We start from the raw sequence: 25606 nt of genomic DNA, 5'->3' as shown, positions 1-25606 counted from the left end.
CACACTGAGCTCACATCCTGTGCTCAATACGGAGAATGGACTGCCCCTTTATTGCCATGGTAACAGTCACAAACATCCTGTCTGGCTTTCCAGCCACCAGCAGCTGGTTTAGCTGCTGCTTCTTTCTTCTGCATTGCTTCTTTATAGTAACATAACAAAGGGGGTATCAATCTTTACCAGAGTGGCAAAGAGTGATATCTAGGTATATCTGGCAGGGCAAGAAGCTGAGAATGAAATTTAAGTTATTAACAGATGTGAAGTAAAGAGGAGGCTTCGCCCTGCCAGATTTGAAATTGTACTATGAAGCAGCCTATCTCTGTTGGTTGAAAGAATGGATAAAATTAGAAAGTAAGGAATTATTAGACCTTGAAGGTTTTGATAATAGATTTGGATGGCAAGCGTATTTATGGTGTGAGAAGAAGAAAATACACAAAGGGTTTGGGAGCTACATATTCCGAGGTCCATTAATAGAAGTATGGGATAGGTATAAAAACCTATTAGAACCAAGAGTTCCGCATTGGTTATCTCCGTTAGAGATTATGTCTGTGAAGAAAGTAAATATGAGAAGTAATTGGATTACTTATGGAGACTTAATAATTAAAGAAGGAGGTAAATGGAAGATAAAACCATATGAACAAGTTAAGGTTCATGTTTATGAATGGTTGCACTATTTTCAGGTTAATGAAATGTTTAAAAAAGATATCAAAGAAAGTGGGTATATGGAAAAAGATTCAAAGTTTCAAACAGATATAATAAACAATGATTGTAAAATTCTGTCAAAAATGTATAAGATATTGTTAGAATGGTATACGAAAGATGAAGAAGTTAAAATGGTAATGATACAATGGGCCAGAGATTTTGGAAATAATATACAATTTGATGATTGGGAAAAATTATGGAAGGAAAACTTAAGATTTACTGCCTGTACGGCGTTAAAAGAAAATATCATGAAAATGTTTTATAGATGGTATATTACACCGGTAAAATTAGCAAAAATGTATAAAACCTGTAATAAATGTTGGAAATGTAAAGAAAAAGAAGGAACGTTTTATCATATGTGGTGGGAGTGTAAGAAAGTGAAGAGCTTCTGGGAGATGATATATAATGAGATGAAAAAAATGTTGAAGTATACATTTGTTAAGAAACCAGAAGCCCTACTTTTAGGCATTACAGGAAAGGAAATAAGAAGGAAGGATTATAAACTTTTTCAATACGCAGTTACAGCAGCAAGAATTCTACTGGCCCAGAAGTGGAAACAAGAGGAAATACCGACAAAAGAGGAATGGAGGATGAAATTAACAGACTATGCAGAACTGGACAAGTTAACAGGGAAATTTAGATATCTTCGAGACCAAAAGTTCATCGAGGACTGGGGGAAATTTGTGGAATATCTGAAAAGTACATGTGAAGTACAAACAACGCTAGTGGGGTTTAAAGAAGCACTGTAAAAACTGAGGTATATTGTTAAATGAAAATGGATGATTGGAGGGGGGACTTATGGCAATAGAGAACAGAAGAAATGCGTAAGCAAGAGTTAAATATGGATGATTGTCAGAGAAGTTGAAGGAAGTCCAAAAGTATGGAATTTGTGAAAATTTGGATCAAAATTGTATATTTATGTTAAAAATTAATAAAAAGCATTTTTTTTAAAAAAAGAGAGGATACCAGCGGGAGTAGATAAATAGGTACCGCTGCAGCGGGAAGGTAAATGGTGTTTCCATGCAGTGTCCCGTTGCACCAGAAGCGGTTTAGTCAAGCTAGCCACATGACCCGGAAAGCTGTCTGCGGACAAACGCCGTCTCCTTTGGCCTGAAAGTTAAGGGGAGCACCACACCCCAAAGTCGATTTCGTCTGGACTTAACCATCCAGGGGTCCTTTACCTTTTTATTAAGGGGGTTAGAAATGCTTTTAAATAAGTAAATGAATATCATACCATTGCTAGATAATAACTAGCTGTCTATCATCAGTTCAAGTTACTCTTCTATGCCTCAAACTTGGACCAGTTTGGTATGCATGGATAGATATGTCTCTGAAACACACACACACACACACACACACACACACACACCCCAAAAAACAAAACAAAACAAAACAAAACAAAACTGGCTGCTCCATTGTATTGAGAATGTGTACAATTGGATTCATTCTTTGTTAAATGTTACTAGCATTTTTGGTATTGATGGAGTGGGTGAACTACACAATGAAATCATTTTTGTGCACTTAGTAAATAGGAAAAAGCTGCTAGAATCGTGAAGCAATTACTTTTTCCATATAACTCATGAGCTATGCTTAAATTCAGGAATGCAGTTAATAGCCTCAGAGAAAAAAGAGTTGTTGTTTTTTTTAAAAAAGATAGATGTAATTTCTTTAAACCAACAACCCAGCATGGAAAGAATGTTAGAGATACAGATAATAGAAAGAAAAATATGTAACAAGGGAAGAGCAAATAAAAAAAAAAGAAACAAATGTCAAGAACCAAACTTCCTTTTCATTTTTCTCCTTTGATGTAATCATTTACATAATTTCAAGGCTCAAGAAAGGGCCTTCACCCTGGGACTTTAGGAATAAAGATAGTGGTTCCTGACACCTGCCCAGAGAACTAGCCTGCTGAACCACTCAAGGCTTCATGGCCGGGAAGGCCAAAATTACCTTAGCATGTGCTAGCAAGGAAGGTCTAGGAGTAGGGAACTAACTGCTCCAGGCCCAGAGTCAAGAGAACTCGTCTCAAACTTCAATGATTTGGTTATAGGTTACTGTGTCTAGGATCTGACCCTGTTACAACAGCAGTTTTACCCATTTGCAGATCCTTTAATGACATTTTAATAAAGTAGTTGCAATTATAACCCCAACACTTCATGTCTTGTTTCTCATCAAAGGGCGTGGGTGGAAATGTAATTTTTGACGTTACCCTAGGTAATCCAGGGTGTGGTGTATTGTTGTTGTTTTTAAGGGTTTTTTATATTTATTTATTTTTGTCTTTATTTTTTCAAACTTCTTCTTGTAATTTATTCTTTCTGCATACAAAGGGAAGGAAAGTCCTGACAGAAATTACAAATGGTAATATATGCCATGGATATTTTCAGGAGAGTCAGTTTCAAGGAATCAAAAGGTTTCATTTATAAATCAGATAAGAATGAGTGCTAATCTGAGGAAGCTTTCTTCAGAGTGTTTATCACAAGCTTAGCTTCCTACTGCTTATCAGGAACAAACCAAAATGCCAACCCCATTCCTGCCCATGGCTTTCAGTGACATGAGAACCCACGTGATTTAGAAGTTAGTATCTTCTTGGAAACTGCTGTACCTTTAAAGTTCTGAAATGCACACCCAGTTTCATCAAAGGATCCCCTGTGGCACCATCACCAGACCTGTGATGTTCTACTCTATCAGTTAGTACAGCTTCTCTTAAATACATATTTGCTGGCACATCCAGACCTAACTGCTCTTTAGTGTGAAAGACTAATGTAAAATATCAAAATAAAAGAATATATGAGGCAGGAAGTTCTGCAGAAGTCCCATTCGTTTATATTTGTAATTTTAATCATTCTTGATCTCTCTCAAAAAATGTCATTGGTATCATCAAAAGTGTCTTGTTCAGCTCTTACGCCTGTGGAACAATCTCCAAGTCCAAATTTGGCTTTATCTTCTGCTAATTAAAACATTTATGTCCTGCCCTTCTAGGGTGAAGACACCACTCCACGATAGTTTACAACTTATAGAGCACTACAACCCATAAAGCAATTACAAAAAAAGAGACAGGGTCAACTGGTTAAAAAACAAACTAGATATATTGCCTGCTTTGTTGCATAGATCCTGCCAGAATTAAAATGTTTTCATAATGGAATCTTTACTGGGGCTGCAAACTACACTTTGCAAATTAAGGTGATCCTTCAGCTGGGTACAGCCACTGAGAAGGCTCTAAGTTTCTCTTTTCCCCACCCAGCTGAGTTTTCACCCTATCAAAAGCAAACATTTGAGACCAACCTGTAGGCTGATTGTGTCCATCTATAAGTAGAACAAATTTTCATTTATGCAACAGGATTTCCTCTTTCTCTCCTCCCGTGCTACTCCCCCTACACCTCCCAAATCTGCTCCAGATCTGGGGGCCACAGGCAAGAACAGTGTGCAACACTGGATATCACCCACAGACCATTCATTTCATATTGTCAGGGGAGTTGTATGTCCGCTCACCTTTTTCGGTGGGCGGTGTTGCAGCCAGGCATCTGGGCCCTTGCGGTTATCTGGCATGGGGGTGGGGAGTTGACAACCCCTTGTGCCATTCCGGTCGTGTCCCTGGTGCTGGACGGGGCCACTCCCAATGTGACCCCGCTGCCAATCAGCACCGGTGGCTGCAGGGGGCTCTCCTCTCTCGCCCTTTTGCCAGATCTTCCAACCCACCCTCTTTTTATGCTTTGCTATGACACGACCTTGCTATGGACAAATGTCAGCCACCATGTTGCTGGGGCCAGGTAGGGTTTTTTCCAGTTGGCAAATTGGCACCAGCCATTTGATTTTCGCCTACCTTGTAGCAATCATCACAACTTTGTGAGGTTAGGCATTGGGTAAGCTTTTCTTTGGATAGAGGGGAGGCTGCAGCCTCTGTCTGCCTCTCTTCATTAAGGATATCTTGTTAAAGGGATCTGGGAGGTGTGGATCTTGTTCGGTCACCGGGCGTAGGCTAGGGCCATGACATGACGCCAACGGAGACCCCTCGAGGTGCCCCTATTTGATGTTAGTCATAGGGCTCCCCCTATTGGTGGTTTACCCCTTAGATGGACTCCCTGAAGACGGGGGGGGGGGGTGGAGTCAAAATATAGCCTGGCTTCACTCAATCCCTAAGCCAAACTACTCACATCTATAACTAATAAAGTTGTGATCTACTTGAACCCATAAACCTAAATACTTGTGTCCGTGTATTTATTAATCACTAGGGAACTGTGGAAGGGGACGCAGGTGGCGCTGTGGGTTAAACCCTCAGCGCCTAGGGCTTGCCGATCGAAAGGTCGGCGGTTCGAATCCCTGCGGCGGGGTGCGCTCCCGCTGCTAGGTCCCAGCGCCTGCCAACCTAGCAGTTCGAAAGCACCTCCGGGTGCAAGTAGATAAATAGGGGCCGCTTACCAGCGGGAAGGTAAACGGCGTTTCCGTGTGCGGCTCTGGCTCGCCAGAGCAGCGATGTCACGCTGGCCACGTGACCCGGAAGTGTCTCCGGACAGCGCTGGCCCCTGGCCTCTTAAGTGAGATGGGCGCACAACCCCAGAGTCTGTCAAGACTGGCCCGTACGGGCAGCGGTACCTTTACCTTTACCTTTAGGGAACTGTGGGTCACAGGACCTTGGCATGCAAAACATCTTTAACAACCAGGCTGGTGTTCTATACACCAACCTGACACTTGAAGAAAGGACAGGTACAAATGTAAAATAATGAAAATGAATTCAAACCGGAGAAAAATAAAGACAGAAACATTTTTAAGGGCTCCTTTCCTTCATATATTCTATTTTTAAAAGTCAGTGCACATTTTGTGGTAGGGATCAGCTTATGTTATTCTTTGAAGGCTGTTTGCAATAAGGAAAGGTTAATGCATCTGCTTTTAAAAATAAGTGTAATTGCAGCAATAAGATGTTAACAACAGTAGTGGCAACATAATGGTAGCAACAAGAAAATGCATTGGGGAACAAAACTTCTACAATAAATATGCAGTTAGGCATTTTCTGTCCATTAAACATGCTGGTTTCAAAAATGACTAAAGCATAATTGTCATGCTGTGAAAATAGATTTACACACAAACCCGGATCTGGATATGTTGTGAAATCAGCTGCCATGCTTTTGTGTATTCTAACTCCAATTATATTGCAGGCCTGTGGGCGTTAAATATCTGGGTAAGTCACATGCCTGGTGCATGAATTAACACTGCCTTTCTGACACTAGTAGAATCATAGAATCACATAAACTGTTACCACTAACACTACTTACCATATTATTCACCTTCTCCAGTTCTAGAATATCCCTTTTCAGGTGTGATGATCATAACTATATACAGTATTCCAGGTGTGGCCATACTATAGCCTGGAATGAAAGAGCTATGATATTGCCCTTGTCTTTCTGTAGTAAATAGAATGAGAGCAGTGTTCTGCCTGTGTGTGTATGTGAGAGAGGTAGAGAGAGTGCAAAGGCAGAATATATCTGGAGTTGAACAGCAGCCAGCAAAGGGGACACACATCTTTTTGTTGCTGTCTGCTTCTGCATGCTGCTTGCTCGGGGGCGGGGAACTAATGCTAATTTACAGATATGCACTGGCTGCCTGTATATTCAACAATGTGCTGTGTCAGTTCCATGTGACAAGCACACACCTCCATGTAGTAGTGGAAATTGCTATGATGCTTCCACAAATCACAGAAAAAACTGTGGCTGCATTCAAAAGAGCATGCCATATGACTCCACGTGCTCACATCAAGTGTCCAGTAATACATCTAGTGTATAAATACTACTTTGGGAGAAAAAATAAACTTCTCAGATGATAATATTATTTTAAACTATATACCAACTATGTGGGGTTTGACAGTGGGTCAGTGTAGGTCAGCTCTTCATGCCCTAACTTCTGCCAACAGACATACTGATTCATTGGAAATGTAATATCATGCCCACCCCCTTGATCAATGGATAGAATATATGACAACTCTTACAGCATATGAATAGACACAGCTTATAGATACAGATTGTGTATGGATAAATAAAATGATAAATAAAATGATATTTGGAATGCATTTATACAAATGATAATGACTTGTTAATAAGCTTACATTTGTTGGAATAATTATATTACTTACATAACTATATTTTGCATTGTATCACAATTTCAAGTATTTTTGTCCTTTTCCTGTTTTTCTCTTTTTAATTTTATTTCACTTTATTTCCTCACTGAAAATTTCCAGCAAAATATAAATATTTAAAAAGTGTCAAGCCCTATGATTTGAACTCACCCTTGGTTGATTATGCAAAGTTTAGGGAAAAAAACCCAGAGATATAAAGATCACGCTCCTGAGGACAAGCCTTCTCTCTCCATTTTTTTTTTTTTTTTGTATTTTCAGGATGACTTGGGAAAACCAGTATCAGGGGTCAGCATCGATGGGTACCCATGGAAGCCCACTGCACTATGTGGGGTACATTGATGTCTCCCTAGGGTTCCCTGCTCCTCCTGCTCTTCACCTTTGCTGTCTCTGCCTTTTCACCTCTGAGCATAGAAGCACTGATTAAGATTAAGAAGGAGCAGCATCTTTTTCTTGCCTTGTGCTCTTCATCTGGATGCTTCTGTATCTTCCACAAGGGCCCACTCTGAAGCCTGGAGCTGGCACTCACAAAATGCTGTTAATAATATATTATAGTTAATGGACCTGGATTAGCCACTTCATGTACTGCTGCCCATTTCATTCTGCTCTTTCCAAGTCACTTTATGCAACAGTAGCCAAATTCATGGCCTCCAGAAGTTGTTGGACTACAACTCCCATAAGCCGCTGCTAGTATGGTCAATGTGCAGTGAAGATTGGAAGTTAGAATTCTACAACATCTGTAAAGGTAAAGGGACCCCTGACCATTAGGTCCAGTCATGGCTGACTCTGGGGTTGCGGCGCTCATCTCGCTTTATTGGCCGAGGGAGCCGGCGTACAGCTTTTGGGTCATGTAGACAACGTCTGTAGGGGACTGCATTGGCTACCCTTGCACTTGTACTTACAGCATACAATAATAATAATGGCATCTCTTCCTTATTTTCCTACAAGAAGTGTTCCTACAATATCTGCATTCCAGTATAATTTACGGCTGGATCCCAAGCCCGGTTACTGAAAATGTAAGGGTTAACCACTCAAACATACTATTTATGGCTTGAGTCAGACATCTGCCATAGGTTATCATATCAATGAGAGAGGAAATCAGAGATCTGACTCAGAATGTATTAAAAATGGATGAGAAGCAAAACCGCAACATCACAACACTGTCATAAAAAGCATATAAATGTGACTCCTTAGGCAGAAAACTACCACACATAGAACACTGTTATTTTTCTGTAAATCTGACTGTATGATAAAATTAAAACAAACACTGGCTCTGTTTCCTTATCACAGCCTAAAGGAAACTAGGGGGAAGGGGGGGGGAGGTAGTAGCTTTACAGCCCAGAGTTATAAAATGTTTATCTCTGTAAATTCGAAGAAATTGTTGATGTGATAATCTTTGAGCGATGATCTGAAAATCATTTAAAGCAAGATCTCAATTCACTTTGCTCCTGCACGGTGGGTGAGAGAAGGGAATGAAGTCTATATTTTATGACCCTGACAATGAGGTATCTTTTAAAGCTAACTTGGATCTCCCACAGAAAATCACAAAGATATTGATCAGTTCAAGGAAAATGCTATCCTGGTGAAAGAGAAAGTGCAAAAGATTTATGAGTCGGGCTCAGACCTTCCCCTGAGTCCCTTTATTCAGGAGATGAATATACCAGTATACATACTCCATATAACTGCATAGTCATAGCAAAGAAACAACTGAAAAAGGAACAATACTTTCACACTTGCATTTATAGCACTAAGTTTACTGTTAAAGCATGGATCCGATATGATAAATTAGACATTTCACATTGCAAAGGAAGGAAGAACAAAATCATTTAATCAAAGAAGTAGTCGTACCTTGGAAGTCAAACGGAATCCGTTCTGGAAGTCCGTTCGACTTCCAAAACGTTCAGAAACCAAAGCACAGAAGACGCAGAAGCCCCGTCAGACGTTCGGCTTCCAAAATAATGTTCAAAAACAGGAACGCTCACTTCCGGGTTTTGATCATTCGGGAGCCAATTTGTTCGGGAGCCAAGGCGTTCGACTTCCAAGGTACAATTGTATATGAATGTACTAGAGGGTGCATGATTCTGTTTGGAACTCAGTACATTTAACCTGATGACTGGGGGCAGGGACTCTAAGGAGGTAGCAGGGGAGACCTTTGGCATGCCTATATCTGCAAATTTTCTAGGGCTGGGGCCAGTACAGAAACATTTGCAATACACTCAAATGAAGTAATGATTGTTACATTATAACTGTTGCATGCTCTGACTATTACAGATGTGCATCTGTTCTATATGGACTCTGCATCACAAGCAGAAGAGTGTGGGATCTGGCCCTTGAACTGGCACTCCCATGACATGCAACAAAATCAGATGAGACTGATTTTCTAGATACAGTATATCTGAATTGTGGGTTTGGCCTGGTTTTGGCACAGAAACTGCCTTGGTCAGGGGTAGCAACCTAAGGCCTGTGAGCCAATCACCTTCTCAATCCGGCCCATGGACGGTCCGGGAATCAGTGTGTTTTTACAGGAGTAGAATGTGTCCTTTTATTTAAAATGCATCTCTGGGTTATTTGTGGGGCCTGCCTGGTGTTTTTACATGAGTAGAATGTGTGCCTTTATTTAAAATGCATCTCTGGGTTATTTGTGGGGCATAGGAATTCATTCATTTCTCCCCCAAAAAATAAAGTGGACCAGCCCATGGCTGAAAAAGGTTGCTGACCCCTGGCCTTGGTCATCCCAAACTATGACTTCTGTCCAGAGAGAAACAAGGGAAGTGTGATGCTGTTGATTCTCCTTGATTTCTCAGCAGCTATCCAGGAACAGCTGTCTGCATTAGGACCAGGTAGTACTGTGTTGAGATAGTTCCAGTCTTATTTGGATGTCTGTCTCCAAAAGTTGGTGCTAGAGGATGCTAATCAGCCCCATGGAATCTGCAATATGGGGTTTCACAGGGGCTTATATTATCCCCATGAATGTTTAACTATAGGAAAATGTTAAGTGGGGTTATCCAGAGAGTAGGAGTATGATGTCATCAATATGCAGATGACACACAGCTATATTTATCTTTTACATCTTTAGGCATGGCAGTGGATGTGGTAGATCAGTGTCTAGCTTTGGTAATCCAATAAACTGATACTCATACTGAAGCATCATTAGTAGGCAGTTCCTTAGTCCAGTTCAGCCTGTTCTGGAAGGTGTTGCACTCAGGCAAAGGAACAGGTACACAGGTTTGGAATACTTCTGGAACCACTTTTGTCACTGGTGGTACAGAATGCTTTCCATCAGCTTCAGCTGGTGGCCCAGCCACAACCCTATGTGGACGGAAATATCATAGCTCCAAGTTGCCTATGCTCAGATGCCTTTCCACAGATCTACAGCCCTTCTACTAATATACTTCTCCTAATATACTATTATTGCTGTTGGCTTTGGTACCTATTAATTGTAAGATGTAAATAACAAATAAGTCACTGCCTCTGTGATGTCCACTCAAACAAAAAGAAACAAAGCCACAATGCACCCATCAGTCCGTTTGCCCCTTAGATATGTCTACATTTCATTCTGAGTTTTCAGATAAAGGAATCTATTCTTCTAAATAAGAATTCATTTTACAAGGCAATACTGGACTGGTTTGCTGGAGGGCTGCTTTCTCTCGCCCTCTTTCAGTTCATTCGCACATATCTGAAACTATTATGTCACCTTCTGCCCTCCAAGGCCTCCTACTCAGCTGGAGGTTCAAAGCAACACTACTAATGCCATTACTTATTTTCTTCCTGCTTGTAGAAGACGGCCACATCCTAGCACCAACTCAATATTAAAAGGCTCAAGAAGACCAGGGTGACCCTGTACAGTCTCATTTCAAATACTGTTTCTGTGCTGGTGCTGCAGCTCCCAAAACATAAGGTGGATCTTCAAAAAAAGACATGAAAATGACTTTAACATGAACCCCAGTTTTATGCTTTAATTGCAAATAAATTCTCCATTTCCTGCCAGTTAGTAAATAAAGTCTATATTAACAGATAATGTTGGAAGATCAATGGACTGAACACACATCTACCCAGCAGCCCCTAAAACAACTCTGCCTGTATTATTATTATTATTATTACTATTATTAATATTACTATGCTTCTTTTTATTTCCTGGAACATCTGCGCAGTGTCATCTTTCTCTTTTTTAAAACACTCATCAAAAGCCACTTCCACGGAAATGAATTGTACAAAACCTTAATATATTCATCTAAAACCAAAATAAATCATAAATGTGCGTAACTACACTGGCTTCTTCCACTCCCTGTGCTGTGCTATATTAATCTGTAAAGGGCTTTGTACATTGATGATGTAGTAGTAGCAGTAGCAGTATCTGCTGAATATATACATCATCTGAAGTGTGGGCTCTCTGTTCCACTGCTAAGGGAGATACAGGGGCTTTTTGGTGCCATCACCCTAGTAGTGGAACTCTCTCTTGAGAGAAAATCAACTTTGATTGTTTTCAGGCAGGCAGCCAAAGCATTTGTATTCCACCAGTATTTTAAGAGTGCTAATCTAGTATTGATACCCCACTTACGTAATTGTTTCTCTCTCAATTTTTTAAATGGTGTTCAAATATTTGTTTACAGTTGCAAACTGCCTTGGAGTCCCTTTATGTAAATAGAAACAATAACAACAACAGTAATAATGATGATTATAATGATGATATTACTTCAGAGAGATGTAATCATGTTGAATATATATCTACTTGGAAGGTATGTGCGCACTGTTGTGCTCTCAAAGCTATACTGTCTTCCACCTCATCTAAAACAAAATTTTTGACACCACCACACAGCGGGTGTACAATCTCCCCAGGTAAATCTTACTATACAGCATGTTTAACTACTTCCCATCTGACCTTACAATTGTAGGCTCTTCTGCTACCATTGCTACTTAACAATTGTTTGCTTACAACAAGCCCTGGAAGATTTTGAAGTTTAAAATTGTTTAAGCAGTAATTATTGTATATGGATATGTTGCAATGCATCATGCATTTGATAGTCTTATGTCTGTACACATAGTGGAACTTTAGAGAAACCAAATAATACTCAGTGAAAGAAATGAGTACGTCTATCTCAATTTTGGAGAAGAATTGTAAATTACATCCTGAATCCTTCCAATAAATGTGCAAATGAATATAACAACGAGCTGGTCTGATGAGTTCTGAAAAGCAAGAAGCAATACATACCATCAAGTTGACACTCAGCACATTACTATTCACTCTGAGTATGCACTGTGAGGGTTTATAAAAACCAAAACTTAAACAACAACAAATCCCTTATAGCAAAATACTTCACTCTCTGTATATGCAAATAATGTACTCCACCTTATAATAACTTGCAAATTTCCAGCACACCGAAAAAGTAAACTGATGGCCAAAAGCAGATTCCCAACAAAACACATTACATTCGAAATTAGTACCATTTCTGTCGTCACACAAGGAAGCACTGAACACCCCATGGCTGTAAGGCCAGGCTAATATGGGGAAAGTGTGTTTTAATAAAGCATGCAGTATATTTTCTCCACCCTGAGAGGTGGAGGATTTGGGTGGGAAGAGATGATCAATGACTTTAAATTCTGCAGGGGGTGTCTGCTGCAGTAGCTGCTCAGAAAGGCGCCAAGGTTCTGTCATGCCCCTTTTCCTTTCTCCAGGCTAAAATGAAATGAGTGCAACTGAGGGAAGCGTGACTTCATGCTGGAGTAGGACACGGTTGCATCTCTCTTCCTTTAAAAAAAGAAGCTTGCTCTGTCTTTCCCTGGCCCACATGCCACAGATTCCCAAGACAACGTGTTTTCCCCAAAAGGGACTGCGGTTAAAAAGATTGGGGGGGGGGGGTAAAAGATTCCTCTTCCTATAAATGTCCCAGCCACACAGAAACTATAAGCTACAGAAAAGCAATGACAAACCTAGACAGCATCTTAAAAAGCAGAGACATCACCTTGCCAACAAAGGTCCGTATAGTTAAAGCTATGGTTTTCCCAGTAGTGATGTATGGAAGTGAGAGCTGGACCATAAAGAAGGCTGATCGCTGAAGAACAAATGCTTTTGAATTATGGTTCTGGAGAAGACTCTTGAGAGTCCCATGGACTGCAAGAAGATCAAACGCCTCCATTCTTAAGGAAATCAGCCCTGAGTGCTCACTAGGAGGACAGATCGTGAAGCTGAGGCTCCAATGCTTTGGCCACCTCATGAGAAGAGAAGACTCCCTGGAAAGGACCTTGATGTTGGGAAAGATTGAGGGCACAAGGAGAAGGGGATGACAGAGGACGAGATGGCTGGACAGTGTTCTCAAAGCTACGAACATGAGTTTGACCAAACTGCGGGAGGCAGTGGAAGACAGGAGTGCCTGGTGTGCTCTGGTCCAAGGGGTCACGAAGAGTCGGACACAACTAAACGACTAAACAACAACAACAACATATATTGCCCTGAATGTAAGACCTCGTTCTCACTGATCTACTTTGGGAAGTGATGGGGAATCTGTGACCCATCAAATGTTGTTGGGGAAGGGATGCCACTCAGCGGTAGAGCATCCGCCTTACATGTAGAAGGTTCAATCCCTGGTATCTCCAAGTGGGCCTGGGAGAGACTCCCTGCCTGAAACCTTGGAGAGCCATTGCCAGTCACTGTAGATGCAGCTGAGCTCTGAGCTAGACAGACCCAACTGTCTGACTCAGTATAAGGCAGCATCCTGTGTTGAAACACAACTATCACCAGCCCCAGCCAGCATGGTCAAGAATCGCAGGTGATGGGAACTATGGTATAAAATATCTATTTCAGGAGAAAGTGGGGGGAAAGTGTGTACAGTTTAGTTTAGATGAGTGTGTGTGTGCGTGTGTGTGTGTGTGTTAAAAACAAAAACCAAAAAAAATGGGGTGGTGGTGGGAAATTTATGACATACAAGGCTGAAATGGGATATAAATAGGCTGATCTGTCCATCCCTTGCCAAAAATTACTCCTTTGGGAAAGTAACTTTGAGAAAAGGACAGAAAAAATGGGTTGTCTGCCAGAAAGTCCTGTTAGCAGAGGCAACGTTATCAAGAAACCCTGACTATTGCATCAAGGTCCTGGCAACTACTTGATTTATGTACAAGTTTTTTTATATATATCTCCCTAGCATGGTTCCTGAGATATGCTTTCATAGGATTTTCCCTAGTGCACGGGTGGCAAACCTTTAGCTCTCCAGATGTTGCTACAATCCAACTCCCATCAGTCTTGGCTAGCCATAGGTTCTCCATCTCTGCTGTAGGTGAAGACTCTTATAACTGAATGCACCCCTCCCTTTTAAAAATCCCCTATGGACGGAAAACTAGAAGTCGGGGAGAAGGCTTCTATGGCCAGTCTGAAGTGGTGCAGCCCTGGCACAGGTTTATCACCTCAGTGAGAAATAGGCAAAATTTACATTGGTTTTGCTATGTAGCCTCTCTATCAGTCCTGCAGAACACTCTGCTTTTCTCATTCACTCTTTCAGTGCTAGGTATTCAATGAGCAGTAATTACTGTCCATCAGCACAGCACCTTTAGTTCACCCATGCCTCCTTTCCCGCATGTTGCTCTTTGACCTAACAACATCCATATTTCCATCTTCCTTTATGCTACTTTGTGTCAATCACATAAACATGGAAGTGTTTTTAAATCGCATCTTTTCTTCCTCTAAAAGAAATATGAAATGTGCAGATTGTGTCAATGCAATACAACACTCACAAGGAAAAATGGGGTTTTCAGTTTAGGATGCTTGAAAGGCTTGATCTTTGTGAGGTCTGAGAAAAACTGACCTAATCCACACCGACCTGATCCACACCTGATCCGCTAAAGTGTGGTGCAGAACTACCTACAGGATTTCACATTCCTCAGAATGTTGTAACATGATTTCCAGCAGTTTATTTGTATCAAAATACGTTTAAACTGTGTGTTTTGAGGGAAAAAATACCTTTAAGAAGGTGTATTTGAAATTCAAGTGTGACTATCCCATGTGGGGTACTCGGCATAGAACCACAATAATTTCAATGGGCCTACTCTGAGTAGAACTTGTTTGATACAACTCAGTAGACTTAATGGTGAGCACATTTTAAAGTGAAACCAACAAGAAAAGACTGATTCAATAAAAATTTTTTTTTCCAATTATCCCAAATCACATGTTCCTATTAACAAATAGGGAAGGCAAACTGGGAGGTTGCAATGAGTAGGGAAATTGTGTGATGCTGTTGAAGTTGTCATGTCTCTTATTGGAGCACCTCCCCCCCCCCCCCATCATTCACAATGAGTCTGAAGATGTAGATGCTAAAAATAGTGTCAAGGGACTTGCAGCTTTTGGCATTTGTAAGAACCCAACCATTATGACATTTGCTCCAATAGGAGGAAGTGATGTCCATCAGCTTTGATGGTTTTAAAAGAGGATAAGACAAATTTGCAGAGGTAGAAGCTCTCAGTGGCTACTAGCCATGATGGCTGTTCTCTGTGGCGTCCTCTGCAGTTGTTGGATGCCACAGGAGAGGAGAGTGCTGTCCCTGCTTGCAGATTTCCAACAACCATCCAGTTGGCCACTGTGGGAACAGGATGTTGGACTAGATGGTCTGATCATTGGTCTGATCCAACAGGCTCTTCTTATGTTCTTAACCCTAAACATTTTCTAGAATCATGGTTTTCTTCTTGTTTAAGTTCACCTTTATCAGTCAGGATTAATGCATTCTTAATGAGCTTTTTTTAAAAAAATATTGTACAACTTTAATTGGTTTGTTGTTTTATTGTGATGAGATTTTAAAATTGTTTCCCCCAAGCTCTGATCTCTAGAGATGACATGGAAATCAAAACAAATAACTTTGCACATGAGGGAGATAAAAAATGAAAGATACTTTTTCCTAAGCTGTGAATCAAAGAATACTGAACACAAAAGATAACTATTAAGGAATTAACCAAACATACTAGATGGCTAAGTGCTTCAGTGTGTCAACAGTGGAGCATTAGCTTAACTGACTTGTTTTTTATATGAATAAAGTAAATGAAATAATAAAATATTTTGGATAAATTCTAGGCCTCTTCCTGTCAGGAAAACCTATTTATTTCCCAAATCCAAACTAACAGAGGTTTTGGTTTCTTTATTTTTCCGGATGTATTTTTCTATTTGCATTATGACTGTTATCTAGTACACAGTATGTGCACCTTAATTGAATTCAATTTTACATAATATTTTAATTATGTATTACAATGTTTACACTATGATGGAGAAATGGCAATGGCCACCTATTGTTCACACACGCCCTCAAGTGAAGATTCATGAGAAATGTAAAGATCACAATTCTTATTAAAGATCTGTAAATAATAAATACCTGTGGGCTTGTAATTTGCATAGAGGCAGTGCTTTTTCGGGGGGGGGGGCACAGGGGGACACATACCCCGAAACATTTTGTGAACCTTTGTACTTTTGTCTATGTACTGTATTTATTTTTCCTGATTTGAACTATAAAATGGTAATTTTCTTGAGTCAAAATGTGAGTACCCCTAAACATTTTTTAAGGAAAAAACACTGCATAGAGGATAAAGGTCATGCAAATGTCATTATATCTTATCACAGGCAATATCACCTTTCTCAACCCTCAGCACAATTAAAGTGGCATTCTGTTTGCCCACTCACCATGAAGATGAACTGAAGGGACCCTTGCTTCCTCACCCTTTCCCCACTGTTCAGCATTCAGCAAGACTGTTGCTTCAGGCCCCAATAATCTCTAATCAAACATTCTGAAGTGATTGGTCAGGTGTCCTTCACCCAAGCGTGCCTCAAGATGCTTACCCGATATCCATAATAATTCCCAGCCTGCCCTAAATACCAAATTGTGAAAGTAAGATAAGGCCAATTAGAGCCAAATCATTCACACACACCACAAATATGAATGATGCAGAGTAAGTGAATAACTGTGTAAGACTAATAAGGGTTACCCCCCAATCATAACCCATAGCCCAAAGGCAATTGGCTACTCCTGCAGTGCTCACAGCATAGGTTGCTGCCAAGTAACTGGGGAAGAGGACTCCTAATGCTTTCCTTACAAAGGGAGCAATGTAGCAAATCCGCCCGATTAATACCACCCATTAATAATGCGGTGGATCCACTTCTACAAATTGCCCCCAATTAAATATAGTGCACCCACCTCATGGTACAGCAATTACACAAATTTCTACAATTTTCCACAGATTATCTAGTGGGGGCCTTGTGTGAGTCTGAGGCAGGAGTTGATCAAACAAACAAAAGTTTTATTAAACAAAAATAAGTTTATGAAACTAAGCTGATAAGGAAATGAGTTATTTCAGGTAGAAGCTAACTTGGTTACTTTAACTAACTATAAGATTTCTCAGGCTTAAAGACAATACTATAGGCACAACTTTTCTTAAACTTCAGTTACTAAAAATCAGTTGGTACACTTCAGGTAGATTAATATTCAGGTTTCTTAATAGATGGTAAAATGCTCAACTTAGTTTCTGTCACTTAGACATTACAATTAAATACTTTCAACACCATACCACTTCCTTCACAGCTTAATATTTTGGTTCATGAATGAGGGGCACTTCTCCTCAGTTACCCACTCTCTTAACAATCTAACACCTGAGGTATTATAAATGGTATAACAGGCTTTTTTACTGGGTTTTACTGGTCTTCAGTACTTAGAACTCTCCCTTCCTGGCTATACTGACTGACACCCAGGTAGCCTGTACTCCCACAAGATCAACCTCTCCCAGTTCAGTTACAGCCCTCCCAGGACACCCCTGTCTGTATACCTTCCCCAGACCCTCAACACGGTCTCCCTATCCAAGCTGCAAGGCTCTGTCCTCTTGCTATGGATAGTCTCCTCAGTGTGGATGTTTAACTGAACTCAGGACCAGTTCTCCCTATCTCCCAACCTGAAACCTGTCTAATATCTCAAATCAAATCCAACCCCTCTTCTCAAATCCAGCCCCATCTCTCATCTTAAATCCAGCCCTATCTAACTCTCTCCCTCAGAAACGGCTCCTTTTATTCTTCCCCCCAAAATGCTGTTCCTTCCCGGTCTGGCTCTGCTGTCCATCACAGGAGCATCTGCCCGCCTTCCCATCGCCACAAATGTGGTATGCTGCCCTTACTTGACCGTCTCCCCAAGGATGAAGCCCACTTGAATCTTGCTCTATGCTTAGGGCATGGAACACATGTGCCATCATGCAAATGGCAGTGGAGTAGCCAGGCTGTTACCTCATTGAAAACCACAATACAGACTTGCCTCAATACCTAGTGAATATGCAAAAACCAGAGGACATGTGGTGTCCAATACATCCAATGTGCTAAGCTTAAATGTTACCTGAGAACAAACTGGAACCCCTGCAAGTGCAATGGAAATCTGCTTGCATAATTGGACTTCTGGTCCCATCCCCACTTTCTGCAATCCCACACCCCTCAAATCTGCTGCAGAATATCCACCAGTTCTTTGGAGCAGATTTTGGAGCTTTATGGGGTTACATAGGATAGGAGAGGAAGAAGAGGTTCCACTGAGCAAGTGGACACCACATGCTATACTGGATTTCATCCTACACAGTTAGAATTGCATGAGACTACAATTGATTAAGCAATTAAATATTCTTCTCTTTCCCTCTCAATGCAGCCTGCCATATCCATCTCTCACTCCTTTGTGAGCTGTTTTTTTTTTTTTTTAACAAAGCACCCCCCCTCTGATCCTTCTCCTTAGCTTATTATAATTTAAGGTAAGAACCAATAAAATGCAGTCTGGCGTACCTGGAGATGCTGGGGATTGAACCCTGGACCTTCTGAATTCAAAGCAGATGCTCTACAACTGAGCTGCGGCCCTTCCCTGAACTTTTTATGAAGCCAGGTGACAATGGATATTCAGCATTTCTCAAATATATGGTGTCAGATGATTGATTTCCTCTCGGCGTGAAATGAGCTATATTGACATTGCTAAGTAAACATGGATCTTTGCTTAACCAAGAATAAACTTTTTAGATGATTGCACAGCATAAATCAGATGTATTTAGCTTACAAATTTCATACTGCCAGTTCTGTTATGCATAGCAATGATCAAACAGAAAAAGCAACAGAAATGGGAATGGAAATAAACATTGCAAATTTGCCCTCCTGAATTCCTTTCAGATAGTGGTGGATGCAGGATTGCACGTGTATAGTAATGTTTAATTATTTTTAATTATATCTCTAATTTACTAGTTTATATATACTAGTTTATAGTACCCTAATCACACTCTCAGTTGTTCGAAAAGTAGATTACAAAGGAAGTTTAGAAGAGCCTCTGTGTTGACACATAAACCCACAGTCATGTTGAGGCTGCCTTCTGTTTGTATCTGTAGCAAGAATTTATTTTACAGCTCAACCAAAGTTTTCCAGAAAAAGTGATTTCTGATGATGAAGAAGAAGATTCTTTCTTTTGTGCTCCTGAATTGTTGGAGAATTTCAATCCTCCCTGGGAACGTATCTGGCATACTATTTGCACAATTTTGCCACTTAAGAATAGGGCAAAAAATTGGGAAGTGACTGTGGATACAGTTTCAACAGTCAAATATTGTTGTTAGCTCATATTGGTGGATGAAGGAAGCAATGGGCTTGGTCCTTCCCCTTCATGTCCTCCTCTCTTAGCCCACTAATTCCTTTGTCTACCAATATGAACTAACAACGAAGAGTTTCAGTCAACATTATGTGAGCTGAAATTTCTCAGATAAGAGTTTTCCAAAGCATGTTTAGCAACCTTCATCATCACCCCTTTCCAACCAAAAATAGCATTTAGAATTATAAGGTGATATTTTTGCTTAGTTCTATTTATTTTCCTTTAAAAAAACACATGTGTTTTTATTCCCCCTCCATAGTTTCTCATACATTTTATTCTTTGTTTACTTTTTAGTTCATGACAATCATTTTGTAACTTCTCCATTGTGATTTACAGGTCATCATTTTGTGAAAACAAGTCCTAGCAACATTCCTAATTCTGAATTGTCTTGTACTCCTGAGATCATGTGAGCTAAAAACTTTTTTTAATGGGAATGAGAGATGTTTTGATGTGACTGAATACCCCCCATTTCATTTGTACTGACTTCAAATATTATTATTATTATTATTATTATTATTATTATTATTATTATTATTATAAAAAAGCATTAGCAGTGATGTAATGGTGAAATTCAAGGCACAATTATAGAAAAACAAAATAACCAACTCAGGAACCGAAACAAAGCAAATAAAAAGATCATCTATGGGAGCACTATTCCATGTATTGTTTCAATTTCTGTTTTGTTTTCATGATAAAGGAATTAATCAGAGGCTAGAAAAAAGCCAAAATCAGATGATCTACATGGAATTTTGTAGAAGGACAGGAATGGATTTGCAAATCCCTGTTCATGGCTGGGCCCAATACATTTTGCTGTCTGAGGTCGATCAGCAAATACTACTCACCACCCCAGTGAAGGTGTATAATAATACCCAGGCCTGATCAATATATTTTGGCACCCAAGGCAGAAAATCCTACAAGAGCATCTCCCCATCCTACTGGTAATAAAAATACAATAATAATAAATTAAGTAACTAACCATTTTCTGCCCTTTCATGACACCCCAAACAGTGGCCTGAGGCAGACACCTCACTCTACCTAATGGCAGGGCCGGTCCTGTCCCTGTTCAGCCATGAACTTTACTGAACTGCTTTGGGCATGTCACTATTCTTTAATCAGACCACCCCCCCCCCCCCCGGTTCCAGCAGGGAAGAAACATCTCCCATATCTTCAGGAACATTTTAACAATGTCCATCTTGCCGTTAAAGGAAAGGTGACAGAGTGTTGTTGTTTTCCCTGCCCCTGCTTCTCCCAACAAACAAAACAAAACCTGGCCACTATTTCAAATAGTGTTATAATGATACCCGCCCCTGCCCCCCGATTTTCCAACCCGCATCACCATTCTCCATCAATTAACTGGGAAAGAAATTGCATTCAAAAATTATCGAAGAGAAAGGAAAATCTTGGTGGAATTATTATGGGTTTTTAATTGTGCTTAACTCACTTTGGTGGTGACTGAGGGATGTTGGTGAATATCCTTCTTTCATTCAACAAATCATCTCGTCAATGGTCTGCACTCTGCAGTCTTCCAATGTGCCCAAGCTTCAGTTAAAGCCTAGAGGAAGATATCATGAGGTAACACCTCCTAAGGGGCTTCTTTGGACTGGGAAGTAAAGGCAGCCAGGGAGGCTGCAGAGTGATGGAGAAATACTTAAAGGAAAGAGAAGTACACATACCACCCCTGGCTACTTCACAACAAACCACCTGATATTGTTTAAGGGAGGGGGGTTCTAACCATCTAGACTAGAGAGTCTCTCAATGAGCCCAGAGACTGGCAGGGATGGGAAGAGAAAGTTTATTTCTTAACTTCCTTACAATAAATTATCTTAGGATCCAAACCAGAATGGTTATTTTTTGTGATGATGTGGGGCTGGGTAAAGACCATGATGAGCTGAAGGCACTTTGAAACAAGACTCCAAGGCTGACTGATGGCCTGACTGATGGACTGATGTAAGGGGGGAGACTCCATCAGGCAAGGCCTCCTTCCACCTGCCTTGCCCCACCCCCTGGCCCTGGGATTCTTCATAAGGAAGCTGTGCCTGGAGGAAGAACTGTGAGGGGAGAGACTCCATCAGGCAAGGCCTCCTTCCACCTGCCTTGCCCTACCCTCCAGTCTCTTCTTCTCATTTTGTATTGTATTATGTTGTGCACTGTGGTTTACTGTTGTTTTATTGATTGGAGTTTAGAAATTACTTGTTGTAACTGTTGTAGATTTCTGTTTAATTTTGAAATGCTGATATTTAATACTATTCTATATTGTTTTAATGAATGTTGAATGTTATTTTATTTGCATATTGTATATTGTATTATGCATATTGTCTTATTTAGATGATGCTCTGAGCCTGGCTTTGGCTGGGGAGAGCGGGATACAAATAAATTATTATTATTATTATTATTATTATTATTAGATTCCCTACATATAAGTACAAGTGCTATTGATTAACTATAACTATCCTTAATCAACAGCCTCTGAAGCAACCTTGGCTGTCATTCATCTTGTTAACAAGGCCTTACATGAAGAACTAGAGTTGACCTTCCCCATTAGTATGAGTTTCACCTCCGTTCTTCAAGGATTACATTTAGCTAACCCAGTCTCCAGTTTTCTGCTGTGCACCAGACAGCTTTCTAGAAATACTTTATCTCCAACAACCACAGAACTGCTGTTTAGTTCATCATTGGTTAACAGCCTGCAACAGGAAAGGGTCTCAAAGGAAAACATATTGATCCAACTCAGGAGTAAAATACAAGATTTAAAAAGCACTGAAAGGAATTTCATGCAAAGGAGAAACAGGGTGAACCACAGGAGCTTACAGAGAGGAAGGATTCAAATCAAGGGTTAGCTATGGGGCAACCAGCGTCAATGCCGCAAGTTAAGATGACTTTGCCTGCACAATTTTCAGATCATTTTCTTCTGTCTGGTGCTAACCACAAAATTCCATATAACTGTAGCAAAGGCTGGTCTGTGGCAAGAATTATTTTAAGTGCCTAGCCTTGGGGTTGCATGTAAATAGAATGAACATTTGGATATCCATCTCCTATTTTACAGCTGAAATTTTAGACAGTGAACATAGCTTTTTTTAAAAAAAAAATAACTACTTTTCATCTCCGGGCTGTAAAACAGAAGATAGAGAAGTAAACCATTTGCCTTTAACCAGTGTATATTATGCCACCACGTGTATCATATGCTTCTAGTTACAGTTGAAGAATTAACCATAATTAATTCTAGGAAATGTCCTTTTAAGTTTGGCATTAGCTAATCATATGGGCATCTGTGGACCAGCAAAGCAGATTCAGATATATGGCTGCCTTCATCAAATTATACAGTAGAAATGAATTGGGCTATAACAGCCTCTCTAGAAATGATTCAAGCCAGACCATGTTCTTGTCAGCATCACCCACCTGGAGGTAGACATTGCATTCTTCTATATTTCAGAATTTTATAGGATTTATCATATGCATATATGTAAGAAAGTGAAAGAGACCTATAAGTTCAGCATTACCTTTCCTTTCATACTAATGGAAACATGTGAATGCCCAAATAGCACTTTAAATGTGCTGGCAAGCTATTATATAAGTGCCCCATTCTGGTGGCCTCCAAATGTTGTTGGATCATCAGCCTTGACCATTGACTACACTGGCTAGGAATGATGGGAATAGGAGTCCAACAATATCTACATTGGTTACACCTGCTCTATATTAATGCACACAGTGTAAGAGCACTGCTGCAGTCATTCAGGTTTTCCAACTTAAATACAGAATACGTTCGTTCGTTCGTTCGTTCGTTCATTCATTCATTCATTCATTGGGGATATGATAGGAAACTACTGTGAACACTTGTCTATCATGCACTAAATTCAAGAACTTTACAGAATTAATTCCCTTGTCACAAATGTCACGACTATTAAAACTGTTACTTGTGTACTGTAAACACAAAAGTGTTCCCAGTTGTCCAGACCATTTCAGTTTTAATACACTGGTTATATTGTAGGGTTTCCTAAAATGGATTTGTTTCAAACCAGATTTTGCAAAGTTCATCCAAATACGAATCTGTATATCTGTCATATCAGAAATGTCTGAAGTCCAGGCACTAGTCTCTTCCATCTAGTAAGAATGCAATACATTCACATAACAGGGGTATTATGGATAATGATTTATATATCTTATGCTGCTTCAAGGTGATATATATCACTGGCAAAATATCCAGAAAGGCACTGGGATGAAATTGTGTTGCTGTTATTACAAACATCCTAGATAGCTATAAATTACCAATGTCATTATCAGCCAAAGCTCCTATGTATTCTGCTTGTCAGAAACTCATTTTGGAAGCAGTGACATAATGATGGATGTTAGACAGGAACATTGTATTAAGACATGCTGTATATCTGTAACATGACATTATCATATCCTAGAATGCTTTTGATCTGTAAGCCTATGCTATCCCAAGGCTTTAGCTGGTTCGCTAGAACTAAGCACCCATTCATTCTAAGGGAAAGTAAGGTAGCAGAACTGGACAACTGTGCAGCTACATTTGGTTCAAAACTCCTATTTGAGCTCTCTTTTAACAACAGCTTTGTATTAGTGTAAATTTACTTTGGCAGAAAAAAATGGATGGAACTATTATAAGGATGCTGAGACAGGGGCCATAGAAAGCTCCCAAAATTCAATATGGCATTTAAGAAGACAGGAAAGGATTTAGCGCGCGTGCGCACACACACACACACACACACACAAATGCATGGTTTACCAGCTAAATCCTATGAAAAAAACTGGAAATAACACAAAATGTGTTTAGTGCAGGTAAAAGAAGATTTAAAGATTCTTCAGGAGAACATAGCAAGTGCTTACTGTAATAAGCTTGAACTACATGTGGAATGGGGAACATCTGGCCTTCTATTTTGGACCACAACTCTGATCATGTTGGCTAAAGGGCCACAGAAATAGAGGAAAGTAGATGTAAATGTGGCATTAGTTGGGGAAAAGATTTCTGCTATGCTGACCTCTGCACTCCCTGTCTTTCTCCTGATAAGCAACAGCAATCTTGCCCATACTACTCCAGCCACATCACATTACCTTACCTCCCTATCTCCTGGCAAGAACCAGTGACCCCACTGCCAGGAAGCTAGCACTGTGGCTCCAACCCACCAGGTGAGTCATTTCCCCTCAGCCAAAAGTAATTACCAGTCAACAGTTCAATAAAAGTGCAACACTGCTGAAAATATTATTGAAACATATCTAAACTAACAGCATAATCCATTACACTATTCAAAATGTATCCAATATCTTTAACAATAATAATAATAATAAATGTTAATAAGCATTACAGAAATGGCTATAACAGGATCCTTCCCATTTATAATTTAACTCAAGACGACTATCTTGTGCTCTTCATATTCCTTCATTACTCTAAATCATGCTGGCAGTCAATCATTGGAATCAGCTCGTTCCTTCTAAAGAGATAAAACCACAACTAGAAACCTGGTAGCTAGTAGATTTGTCAGCAAAAATGCCACTATATCCTCTCCTATCCACTTTGCTATGAATTTCTGCCTAGGGCAACGATACAGATTACATTGAAATACCATATATTTCAGGTTTTCCAACATAGGCTGTCCACAAACAACACTGCTTCTCCAGGGAAATTCTTCTGAACCACCCTAAAGTAACCACAGAGGCAGCACAGCAAAATTCAGTCTTACAAAAATGATTATGTACAGTACTCTTTACTTTGTACATGCAAATTTTGTTATCTATGCTGGCCAACAGGGACGCAAGTGGCACTGTGGTCTAAACCACTGAGCCTCTTGGGCTTGCCAATCAGGAGGTCGGTGGTTCGAATCCCCACGACGGGGTGAGCTCCCATTGCTTGGTCCCAGCTCTTGCCAACCTAGCAGTTCGAAAGTGCATCAAAGTGCAAGTAGATAAATAGGTACCGCTCCAGCGGGAAGGTAAACAGCGTTTCTGTGCACTGCTCTGGTTTGCCAGAAGTGGCTTAGTCATGCTGGCCACATGACCCGGAAGCTGTACATCAGCTCCCTCGGCCAATAAAGCGAGATGAGTGCCGCAACCCCAGAGTCACCCGCGACTGGATTTAACAGTCAGGGGTCCCTTTACCTTTATGTTTACCTTATGGTGGCCAACATCCAGTGACAGGTAGAATTGATACAGTTTTGGAATATTG

General features: G+C 40.3%; 1 protein-coding gene and 1 long non-coding RNA gene across 8 annotated transcripts in view; one reads left to right on the top strand and one right to left on the bottom strand.

The window, feature by feature from the left end:
• LOC307224488 overlaps positions 1-1644 on the top strand; it is a 491711-nt gene extending 490067 nt beyond the window's left edge. Inside the window, exon 2 of the long non-coding RNA XR_013842575.1 lies at positions 823-1644. This is a non-coding gene — a long non-coding RNA (uncharacterized lncRNA). The remainder of the gene's footprint in view (positions 1-822) is intronic.
• Positions 1-25606, bottom strand: part of GRID2 (glutamate ionotropic receptor delta type subunit 2) — an 847936-nt gene that overhangs the window by 469670 nt on the left and 352660 nt on the right. The window lies entirely within an intron of this gene.

This window comes from Podarcis cretensis (genome assembly GCF_951804945.1).
Source record: "Podarcis cretensis genome assembly, chromosome: 9".
NCBI lineage: Eukaryota > Metazoa > Chordata > Lepidosauria > Squamata > Lacertidae > Podarcis > Podarcis cretensis.
This window is presented reverse-complemented; position numbering and strand designations above follow the sequence as displayed.